The sequence below is a fragment of the Helicoverpa armigera genome, chromosome 10, assembly GCF_030705265.1.
Source record: "Helicoverpa armigera isolate CAAS_96S chromosome 10, ASM3070526v1, whole genome shotgun sequence".
Taxonomy (NCBI): Eukaryota; Metazoa; Arthropoda; class Insecta; order Lepidoptera; family Noctuidae; genus Helicoverpa; species Helicoverpa armigera.
The window spans coordinates 12,024,365-12,036,849 of NC_087129.1; positions in this window are offsets into that span (position 1 = coordinate 12,024,365).

The following is a 12,485-nucleotide window of genomic DNA, read 5'->3' on the forward strand; positions in this document are numbered from 1 at the left end:
CTGTCACTACTGGTCAACACAACGTGGGAGACCGAGCTGCAGTGACGACTGCGCATGCGTGGTGCAACTAACTCTTCTCTCGGAGCATCTTACTGCTGACAAACCTCACACACGTGTGGCTCACTCGATATCGAGCCTTATGTGTTTGCGTTAAGGATGTTTGTTCGTGCATAGATAAAGTATGCAGGTATGCAAACGGCGTGAACCGTTTAAAGAAAGTTTAGAACCACATGTCGGTCCAAACGAACTCGCTCCGACTGAAGTTGTTGTTCGTTGTAATGAATGAAATCTGTGCGCTGAGAATGATGTCTTACGGCGCCGTGTTTGAGTTTGTATTTCGCGAAAAGTTTTTATCTTGTGAGACAAACGAGTCGTTTGGCTTTGATTCCGGAATGTTGATGCTAATAGAGAGTTATGAAGAGATTATTCTTTTAAGTTATGAAGATGTTTTACCTCTGATCTCTTAAGAGTTTACTTATGACGTTTTAAACGCTTAACTTTTGTTTTTCTTCATTTCCTTCTGTTCAATAAAGAATGGTTGCTATGAAGTAGAAGAAGTCTTACCTGGGGTTTGGTGCAGTGTCAGATTTTAGTGTTTTATTTTTCAATCTTTGAAGATACATTTTTACCGATTATTAAATAGACTGCAATAACTGGGAGGTCACTCCTCCTTATCCGAATAATTAATCGACCTCCACTATGAATAATTAAATTTAATAAAATTCGCGTAGCAATGAATAAATTCGCGATAAATCTTTTCAATATTTAATTACATTACGCATTCTTTTATCACCCTCCGAACATAATGCACTTAACTGATTTTATAAACATGGTACCCAACACCCCGACGAATTTAACGCTCTAGGGAGTCCAAAAGACCCCCTGTATTCAAAATTGCGGAATGTCACAGGGGTTAAGTAGTATAGATTTCGCACCCCTATATCACACCCTTAATGCAAGTCATGATCTATGGGGTGCATTGTGGACCTCTTTTCGTGGCACCTCATTAGGTGCGTGGGGTGACGATATGATTTTTTTTATTGAGTTTAGTGTCTGCTTAGATAAATATACACCTATGTATCTATGATTTTTTCGAGTTATGCCCGATTCGTCATTTTAGTGATTTGGCATCCATAAAAAACGTGTCCCAGTTGGTCATTCAATAAAATATTTTATTTTGCTTAGTCCCAATTGGTCATCCGTACTTTATTTTGTAAAAAGTACTGTCAACAAGATAAGCTTTACAATCTTGTAATATGTTTTTGTTTTATTTATTTTGGTTATGTTTTTTCCGAATATGGCAAGACGCTATTAATAAAATCGCGATTTCAACGGCGTCACACACCGCACGGCCAAAACCAAAATACCAGGATCGCATAAATCAGATGAGTAATATACCAATCAACGAGTGTCCATGGAACTGCCCACCATGTACTAGGACCGCATAACTTACAGGAGTATAGCAGTCAAGAGTGTCAGGATTTTACGTTTTTTTCCTAATTGTAGATAAACATACCAATTTACACCATCATTCATCATTTTTATGTATATAATCTCTTTGCTAGTTATGGGCCCCTGGTACTTTTGTTACCGGCACAAAAAGTATCGAGTCACATTTTCGGGTTTATAAAATGTAAATTTTATTATATTTATATGAGAGCTATACCTTTACCTACATCGAAGTTTTTTCATTTAAAATTTCTTCTAACACTTTTATTTCTGACAGTACTCTGATACGTGAAATTTTATGCGGGTGACGAATCGGTACTCAAAATTTAAATATTAAATTATTTATTTTGCTCGAATGACCAATTGGGATTTGGTGTATGGAAAAAATAGTTGGTGACCAATCGGTACTAATGACAAATTGGGAATAACTCATTTTTTCGACGGAAGTAATTGTATAGACTTAGACGGAGTATGCAATAGATAAGAGTAATGAAAAGTGCAGTAGGAATACTATTGTTATGTAACGAGATATTTTATCGATATCGATATGTAGATTATTTATTTACTCTTTATTTTAACAGTTAAATAATGAACATTCTTTTGTTTAAAGTGTCAGTAACATAATCACCAAAACATTTACAAATAGCATTAAACAGCAGTGCAATGTTGTAAACATATTTTGAGTCAGAGTACAACAAATATCAAATCCCACTGATTTGTTCCAAAAACAAATAAAACGTGGCCGCATTTAATCAACAAACATATTGACAGTAACATAATTAGACCAATATGCTCGTAAAATACCAAAATAATAAACAGATAATAATACACATCTATTTGTAAGTAAGACAAGTACAATCTTCCAATAATTTGCCATTTCGAAGCCAGTTTTTTCCTCTATACAGAATAGGTCATTATTTGTTTGAGTAAGTCTTTGGGGAAATAACGCAAGAATGAGGGTAGATGAGAAAAAACGTGAAAAACAATACGAATGTTTTGTCTGCTTGTCTGTACGTTTGGTTTTTATGTAGTCGAGTCTTATTAATGGAGTAGATAGTGAAAAGAGTACCTAGTCGTCTATCGTGGTGCTTTTGTAATTTGCCTCAGCCGGTTTACTGAATGCTTTCTTGTTAGTAGTAATATTTCTTATACTTCAAACAAATTAGCTGCAAGGATAGCTTTTCCTATTTTTATGTAGGTAAAGGGCAAACGAACAATGGTTAAAAAAATTAAACAGAAGGAAATCCTATTACGAAGGTTTTAACAAGAGCTTTGATCCAACAGATTTACCCCTTTCCTAATGAACTATTCCTAATGACTAAAAGTTACTTATTGTTTGACATCACACCTTGAACTTTGCATTATAATTTTGCTACAAATTAAAGTATTTGCAAACACTCCATTTACTTCACACTCTATGTCCACAGTATTTTGGGAACGGAAGCCCGATCACATCCTGCGCTATTATTTTTTTGTTTATTGTTGCAATTTCCGAAACTATAATTTTGTGGGGAATTGAAAGATGTTGCGTTTCTATTTAGGTAGACTTTTTATATTTATGATATTCGTTTACCTTTGCTTTTTAAATCATTTTTTTTTTTTATGTCGGGACACCTTTTCACACACGGTTGGTTAGCCCCATGGTAAGTTATTAATTAACTTGTGTTATGGGTGCTAACACAACTGATAAACAACATATAGCTACACATATACATATTTATAAATACATATTGTAACACCCAGACCACGGCCAACAAGCATTGTTTATCACAAACATGTCGACCGAACCGGGAATCGAACCCGGGATTTTGAAATATTATAAGTGCCACATATTTTTTGAAAAGTTAAAGAAATAAAGATGGCATGTCATGTAATAATATATGTAGGTCTTAATAACACATTAGTTGCTATACCTTATAAGTTAAGCTACAAAATAAATCTACCCGTATTACATAATGCAAGTTGAGAGAATTTATCACGACAAACGTATGAACTGTAACATGAAATATTAAGAGAGGATCGCTATATCTTAACATTAGGCGGAGGGAACGCGCCTCGGGGCCAAAATGTATTCATATGCATTTTGTTTTAAATATTACATGCTGATATATGAAATAGCTAGTTTGGTTTATCAAATGATAGGTAAGGATAAGTGTTCAAGAATAACAAATAATATTTTTCGCAGTTGTATTGAATGTGTAATATTATTATCTTTGAGCTAGTAACCATCTTCCCTAGGACCTTATTCAATCTACGTAGCCTTTAACTAACATTACTTCAAAACTTTAATTCTAAAATTACTCAAATCGAACACTTTCAAATTCAAATCTAGGTTACATTTCACAAAATTTTGCGTAAATTTTCTACAATTACCTAAACGACTCAAAATTCAAATTGGAATGACACAGGGCAAAAACTAAAGTGACTTTAGTTAAAGTAAGAAGGCTGTACGGCGTAGTTCCTATATCTCAGCCTCCAAATCATTGCTGAGCACTAAACTCAGGCGGCGACGAAAATCTACCATTAAAATGTAAAAGTCGACGCGCCGGTACAAATAAACTGTGTTCAGCCTACGACAGTAGGACTGGCCTTACGAATAGATGAGCGAGGAATGAACGGGTCGAGCTATGTACAGTTTTCAGCTGTATTTATCAGAGACATAGTATGTACTTATGTAAAAGTCATGGTTTTCACATAAAAAGAGACAAAAAGAAATTCTATGTACTCCCCTTATGAACTTCCTTAAGTACTCCCATTATGAACTGCCATGTGATCCTATTCGGGCGTTATTGAAGTTTTATGAGGTAGTTCCCTATTTTAAGAAAAGTCTAACTTTTATAAGTCTAAATAAGCTCAATGTTAATTTAGTCCCACTATATTATTAATACTTTTTATTTACTCAGTATGTATTGAGGAAACAGCTCCCTCTTAAAATTCCGTGCTCTCAAGTGTTTCTCAACCTCGCTCATTTCCCAACGAGACCTCGCCCTACCACCGACATCTAATTCTTTAATTATAAAATGCAAATTGAACAAAATCTGAGGCGGCAATCAATGCGTCCCGCGGGTTTATGAGGTGGAAACTCGATAGACGACAAACGCATTGTACAAACTGTTCGCGGAATTACTTCAGAGACGTGACTATGACTGAACTTGAACGTAGTTTATGGGTTAGTCGAATAAAAAGTTTTTAGGTCGCAGTCTTTACGTCTTTTGAAGATTTTGTGTGGACAGTTTTGTGGATTTGTTAAGAGTTTAGTTGGTTTATGTGTAGTGAAAAAACGACACAATACTATTGTTCACAATTAGGTTTTTTTTAAGTCGTGTTTATGGAGTTTCTTGTCCGTTCTTCTCCATGAGACTCCCTATTTGGGACCGTGCTACTTGATGTTTCGAAAGAGCTGGCATAAACCTATTTGAAATCAAAAATAATTTTGACTTGACGCTCTATTATTTACATGACCGTTGACAGGCAGCAGTAGCAAAGCGTTAAACAGAATACAGGGAAAATTAAACATGTCAAAAAAAGATCTACAGTCTAATTAGCATCACTTAAAACTCTATAAAACAGCAATTAATTAACACTTAACTCAGACAAATCAACAAAGACAAACTTGTAATTACACAAAGTAATTCCTTCATATAACACGGCTGAAGATATCCAAGTTGAAGACAGAAACATTGTAAACAGTCGGATGCAGGACGATAAAATCGGTACGTATTAATTCCGCGTCGGTTTAGCGCTCGGAACAGATGTCGCCTTAATAAAACCGAATCATTGTTCGCTCAGCGTTTGTGTTCATGAGCTACGAATAGCTGGATATGTTTAAGATTGTGTTTACAAGATTAAAAACAAATGTTTTTTAATTTTATTTGTTAGTTTAGTGCAGGTTTCTTTGATTATATTATTTGAGTATTATTTTTGAGAGAGACCTAGAGCTCTTATTCGTATAGCATATATAGCAGGTATATTTATAGGTAGCCATACAAAACTGACGCCGCGTGTGATGAATTTACGGTATTTTTTTACGGCAGAAAATCGCGTATAAGTCCTTTTGCACGCATCGGTCTATCTATACAATCTATATGCCTTGAATTAATAATAGGTAGATATTTAGTTTAATGTTTTACATTCTATGCAATCTAAAAAAAAACTATACCTTTTTACTTTCCCAAAGGTTTCCCCGACAAATCTACATACACTATTTGATTACATGATACTGATACTTCTCCATAGCATTACATCACTTTCGTAGCTCCGTGTAAACTGAAATCTATCAAGCGAAGATTTCATCAATTCGCGCGAATCGTCCAGTGATAGATATCGCGAATTATGTTTCTTAACTATCACTTAGACATCAATCACATGCTACTGGGATATTGGATTGTTACTGAAAATGTCTTTGTTAAATTAAGGTTTTCGGGATAGATTTGATTGAACATCTTAAGAATTTCGTACATAATATAGTAATTTGCTCCCAATTCTTTTAGTTTAAGTTATTCCATGGTCTATCCGGAAATATTGCGTAGATTTCATAAAGTATTTTGTATTAAATCTTAAAAAGTTATTATTTGTATTTTCATAATGTAATTCATCTTGTAATACCATACCATGTTTCTAGCAAATAAATTTCTGATTGCTGATTTCTGATTTCTGAATAAAACCACGAAACCCATACAAATAAATATAATATGCAATGCAATGGAATATTTTAACTTGTGTATGTTATGTAATCGACATACATAGTTAGAAAGAGTGTTACTTGTAACATGACGGCAGATAGAAGATGCTGCCACATGAGGCCGACCACAAATAACTTTAGAATGAGGGCAAGAGGATTATGGTGGTGATAATGATATTATGTAGACTACGAAATAGCTGTCGACAATAGGCAGGTATGTGATGAAATTCTCTCAAAAAATTAACTTGCAAATTATAAATATTTCATAAACACACACAAACTCACATACACACACACTGGCAACAAATGATACACAGTATGGTAACCACAGAGAAATTCATTAGCCCAGCCATGGCGACCGAAGTTTAGTGGTCTGTTTATTAAAATCGATGCGACCGCCAGCGACAAATACTCCGCAAAGAGTTGCACTCCTATTGTTTTCATTATAACTGGGGATAATGTGATTGTTAGGTAATTAGCCTTATTATTTGACAAGCTTACGCACGAGGATTCTCCTGTTCCGTAGGAGCCAAGCATTGGATAAAAAAGTAGTACCGTATCGATAAACGGGTTCTCTAACCCTGTAATATTTTTTCAAATTAGACCACTAGTTTCTTAGATAACAGTCAAGTTTCATGACGTTAGTAGGTAGAGATTTATATGTACCAAACACTACCTACCATATCCCTGAAAAATTTGAAAATCTGCTGACCACTTTGAATAAAGAGAACCAAATCCATGATATTTTACTATATCATCTTTATTCCACCACATTTTCAATTCCACAGCTAAAAAACTTCTTTAAGAAAGCACGACATCGCGTGACAGCCGATATTCTGGAATCATCCATTTGATATATGGATGCGGTGACAAATGACAATGATTGTACACTTTGAGCTACACACAATGTGTACATATTCGATATTTACTGTAAACGGTGTATATTGAGGTGGAACTATGATAATATGTATGTCATAATGTTGCTATCAACATCATGGTAGGTTGAGGTTCCATTCTCACGCGAATGTTGTAACTTTCCATGATGTTATATTAGTTTTCTGCTATTTTGTAGGTTCCAATGACTTATTATTCATGCAGAAAATCTTGTTTTACTAACTTCAGATTACAAGAGAACTAATATTGTTATTCTGCTCTAAATAAAGGTCAATCTACCGCCTAATAAACTGTAATAAACCTCTATGGATTTTCCATTACATTTGAAGTCATCAGCTTTTCAAATGTGTACACCTACATTAACCAATGTATTTTATAACTCTCACCTTAGCCTTATACTAGTACTTAGACCATGTAAACTCATAATCATCATGTCTTTAAATACTGAGACAGCAGTTTCGGCCCAAACATTACACGTGGCAATTTGATCACCCAAATTCCAGTACCTATACCATTAAACAAAATTATTATCGTCTGGCGAGACCAGATAACATGAAGGTAAGATATCACGGAGGAAGGAATGATAGCGAAAGTGCCGTAAGGAAGGTAGGTCTGGCGCTTTCTTGTAGGCCAAGCAACATACGGTAGGCATGATCAGTTACTAGAACTAAAGAGGCGTTCGGGTTCCTTGTCAAACAAAACCAATCTGTCAAAGATCATTCTTGATTGATTGGTGATTTTACTTTGGAAATAATGAGTGGGTTTCATAGAAGCCGCGTAAGAGTGGAGGTAGTAACATTCTTCGTCACAGGCACACCTGCATTTTGGCGAGCTACATTCTTAGAATTTTGCATTATGACATCTCCTCTAGTCATTTTATGCTCCATGGTACTTGATTACAGATTTTGTTTGTATTTGAGAGTAAAAGCAAAAGCAAATATATTAATGCGGCTCAAACAGTTTAAGATAGGTTCTGTATTTACTTTCAAGGCTGTGTTTAGATTATCAAGCGATTATTGGTAATACTAAGCGTTGGTGGTGATGTTTGTGTTGTTTTCTGTGTAAAGCGGTATTAGTAGTTTTTAGAATCGGTGTTAAAATTACCGACTAGGTAATTTTCCATCTCAAAATATAATCATCAATTTAACACAACTAAATAGGTATCTGGATTTAATTGCTAATCGACCTTTAAAACCAAAACAGTTATGTGGTTAAGTCCAATATTAATATAGGCCTACTTTTTAAAATATAAAAAAATATTGTGTAATTTGGTTTAAACACAACTTCAAAACACCTGAACCAATTTAAATGATCTTATTCTTTATTTTGATAATCTTATCGGTAATCTTAAAATGATATACCTACTTGGTAAAAGTATTAAAAGATTTATGCATATAACTAGAATGCATACGCATGCATGCACGCATAACGTAATGTTTTAATCACGTTGATGCCGCGACAAACATCCGCGCACTTAGTTTTAATTATCAAATGCGGTTACACTTTCAAATATCAGTGTGTGCTCTCAAACTGTTTGCTGAATATGTTAGTGATTTTAATGTTTCATTTAATTATGGTATAGAAAAGCTGGTTCAAATAATTCATTAATGATGATGATTGGATTATCTGTGCTATAGTTATGTGAGTAGTAGATATTAATTTGGATAAATGCATGATAAAAGTCAAACGCTTAATCATTTAAAGTTATCGGTTGCAAAGGGATCACCATGTTTTTTTTTTTCAGACCATTCATAAATATTTTATTCTAATTTCTAGTCATTTCATATTTTAAACTTTCAATAATTCCGCTCTCTCTTACGAACAATCGTGTTTTCGAACACATGAACGGTTAACTTTAAAAATTAATTGGCACAACCTTCATAAAAAGCTCATAAAATTAACTCTCCACTTCCATTATTGGTTCAGGCTTCAAAGCCAAACAAATAACTCTTTATTATATCAGTAATACAAACACTCAAAACAATAATACCACGCAAACTGTCCCTTACATTAAAAGTGTTCGCTTAACCCGTCAGTGTACACGGCCAAATTAACCGGGGTACGTGTCTTATCAGGGCTGTAACCGGTAGCAGTACCGGGGTACAACCGAACCGGTTGTGTTCGCAACAATCGTTAACCGGGCGCGTACAATTCATACGAATTGGCCTGCGAATCCCAGACGCAGCAGTGGGATAGGTGCTTTTAGATGTTACGGGCTGAAATTGCAGGAAGTGTGATTGTTGACTTTATAGGACTTTATTTTTAATTGAAATGAATAACTTTGAAAATGAAATTAAAATTACAGAAAAATATTAAAATTAATAGACGGTGCCCAAGACGTCCCATAAAAGAAGGTTATTAGAATGCAAAGCGACCGAAAAGTAACAAATATTCTATGGCACTAATAAAACTTGGAAATGCATAAGACGATACTGCTACGTTTTATTGCAATTTCTCGTTGTATCAGTTTAAAAATATCTCAAGGTACAAATACCCAACATTGCGATAAGTACTAAAGAAACTTCCTAATGTAAAGTCGTGTAGTGTAAAGCGCCCCTCTCTCCCTCGGGTACAACCTACTATTAATATTTCAAAGTTCATTTTATTTTATGGGTTGAAATGAAAAAAGGTCAAGTGCGAACCGGTTGTATAATTCAAGCTTGTTTTTACATTAAAACAGCGGTAATAAACGCATTTTATGTGAACTTATTTTTTGGTAATAATGTTAAATTGTTACCGTGAAGTTTCATTGCCTTTTTGTAAATTTTGGTATTTAATTTAATAAGTTTTTTTTACTACATACCAACTCTAAAGTAGTAAAAATGAATACAACTTACATAGAACTGTTTCAACGAAGACATAATATATATTCATGGAAATGCACTATTCCGCTGAATAGGCGTATAGTATAGGTACCTATGTTAAAATATTAACGAGAAAAATTATACAATTACGAAATCCAAAAAACGTGACGGACTTGAGAGCTGACTATAAAGCCTAAAAGTAAGTTAATAAAATAAAATGCTTTCGCCAGATTGGCAACGACCCTAGCTGGTCAGATCCCCCTTGTTTCCACGGAACTCGATAAAAATCCGGATAGCCCGCGGGCCCTATTAAAATTTCAAAGCATGATTTCATAGAAAGCCCGTTCATTAGGCTTAGGACGATTAAATGGATGTCCGTACCTATGTAATATTCATAGTTTTTTGTAACCGCCTTCGATGCTGGCAATTTATTTAACATCGATTCATTAGGTTATTCGATAAAAAGTAATCAAATTGTTGCCTATCTAGGTATTGTAAACCGTAATAAAAAAACGTTAGAAGCGCCTTTATAATATTTTTAACTTTTTAAATGTTTTAAGGTGATTTCTTTACTTAAAGCTATTTTCATAATTCATAAGAAAAAGTAGTCCGATGCCCATTGTCTATGCTTTTTTGGTTAACTACCTTTGATGTTTATTTCGGAAAACTTCCAACTTGCTTAAATCCAAATACACGAATGAATTCTCTTATTTAAGAACACATACTACATTATTTTAGTAATCTTATAGAACAATAATAAAACAACACCATAGCTGCAAAGCCTTCGAGTGCAAAAGTTGTAATTTATGCAAAAATCTAAAGTGAATTCACAGTTGCACGTGAAGACGGCACTCTGTCTCGCTAAAACTTGCTTCTGATATTTGATTATCTATTTTAAAACTTTTGCTGCATAGGGCTCAGTCATGATGGTGCATCGAAATTTATTTTTTAGAAGTTTACTTTGAAAATCATGACGCAAATGGTGTTAGTGTCAAAAACTGAAATATATGACCACCAGTTGTCTTGGTTCAGGAGAATGCTCTGACAATAACCGTGCCCAAATAAATTAAGGCAACATCAGGTGATATTTAACTAGTCTAGCACACCCTTCCACCGACCCCAGATGGAGGTTTTTCCCCTATTAAAAAAAAATAAAACCACCATTTATCTTACAAGGGAGTCTTCCCCAGAGAAATCAAAATCAAAATCAAAAATCGTTTATTCAAACTTGGCTGCAAGACAGCACTTTTTGAATGTCAGGAATTAACAATAGACAGCCCTCAAAACGCCCACCCTTCACCACTTCCTATGTGTTTTTGCTGGGAAGAAGAAGTGGCGCAACAAACTCCCCAGCAACACATGTCTGTCTGTAGGTTAGAAGAACCTTAAACAATGTTTGATATGTACATTTGTATACAATGTAATTTGTATTCCACAATAGAGGACAATATGCAATATTGACACAAAATTACAGTAAAAATTATTTATACACCACATGCTAGCTAGCACTCACCCTACATACCTTAACTAACTCAAGCATTTAATAAGTTTGATGAAAATAAAATTATAGCCTCCAATTATTTACACTTAATAGGATTTAAGGGAGTGCCCACCTACATGTGCTATTCTTTTGTAAACTAGTAAATTAGTAAATTAGACCGCTCAGCCAGAACATAAGCAAAATAAAATGAGTTTACAAAATTAAAAAAAAACTAATATATAGTCAGTAAGACGACCTGGCACCACAAGCAGCACCCGTTCACGAGCATAACGCGAGGATCAGCCATCGCCCCCCTCGCGCATTTTTGAGGGAGGGAGGCAACCCGACCGCCGACGCTACCGCAAGCAGTGCCGTCTAAGGGAGCATGACGTACTCACTGCTACACAACTCAATATCAAGATCAAATTATCAGTTCTCGCGAAGTAGTGGTCCTTATTTACTAAAATCCAAAACAAAGAATTAATACAAAGAATGTATCTTGTCAATAATGTAAAAACATTAAAAAAAATAATAATAAAATAATAAATAAAAACAAAATAAATGTCATTGAGTCAAAGAGATTAAATGGGAGAAATTAAAATTATCCAAATAATATAGCTGTCTTGCGTTCATCATGGCGACCAACTATTTTTATCATTCAAATAATCATTGATGGTGTAGTATGCCTTTTTTATAAGAACAGCCTTAATTTGTACTTTGAATTTATTAAACGGCAGTTCTAGTAAGGGCAGAGGGAGCTTATTATAAAAACGAATACCTAAACCCAGAAATGAGTCATGCACTTTATGAAGCCGGTGATAGGGTACACACAGTTTATGCTTATTTCTAGTATTAATGCTATGGACTTCACTTTTCTTGGTATATAAATGTAGGTTCTGTCTAATATACAGAATGTTGGCAAAGATGAACTGTGATGCCACAGTGAGAATACCAATCTCTTTAAACAACTCTCTGAGGGAAGTTCTGGTACCTAACTTGTATATTGCACGAATAGCACGTTTTTGGATGATAAATATGTTCTGTATATCAGCGGCTTTGCCCCACAATAGAATACCGTAGGACATGACGCAGTGAAAATAGCTGAAATACACTAATCGCGCAGTGTCGACGTCAGTGAACTGCCTGACTTTTCTGACGGCATAGGCAGCAGAGCTAA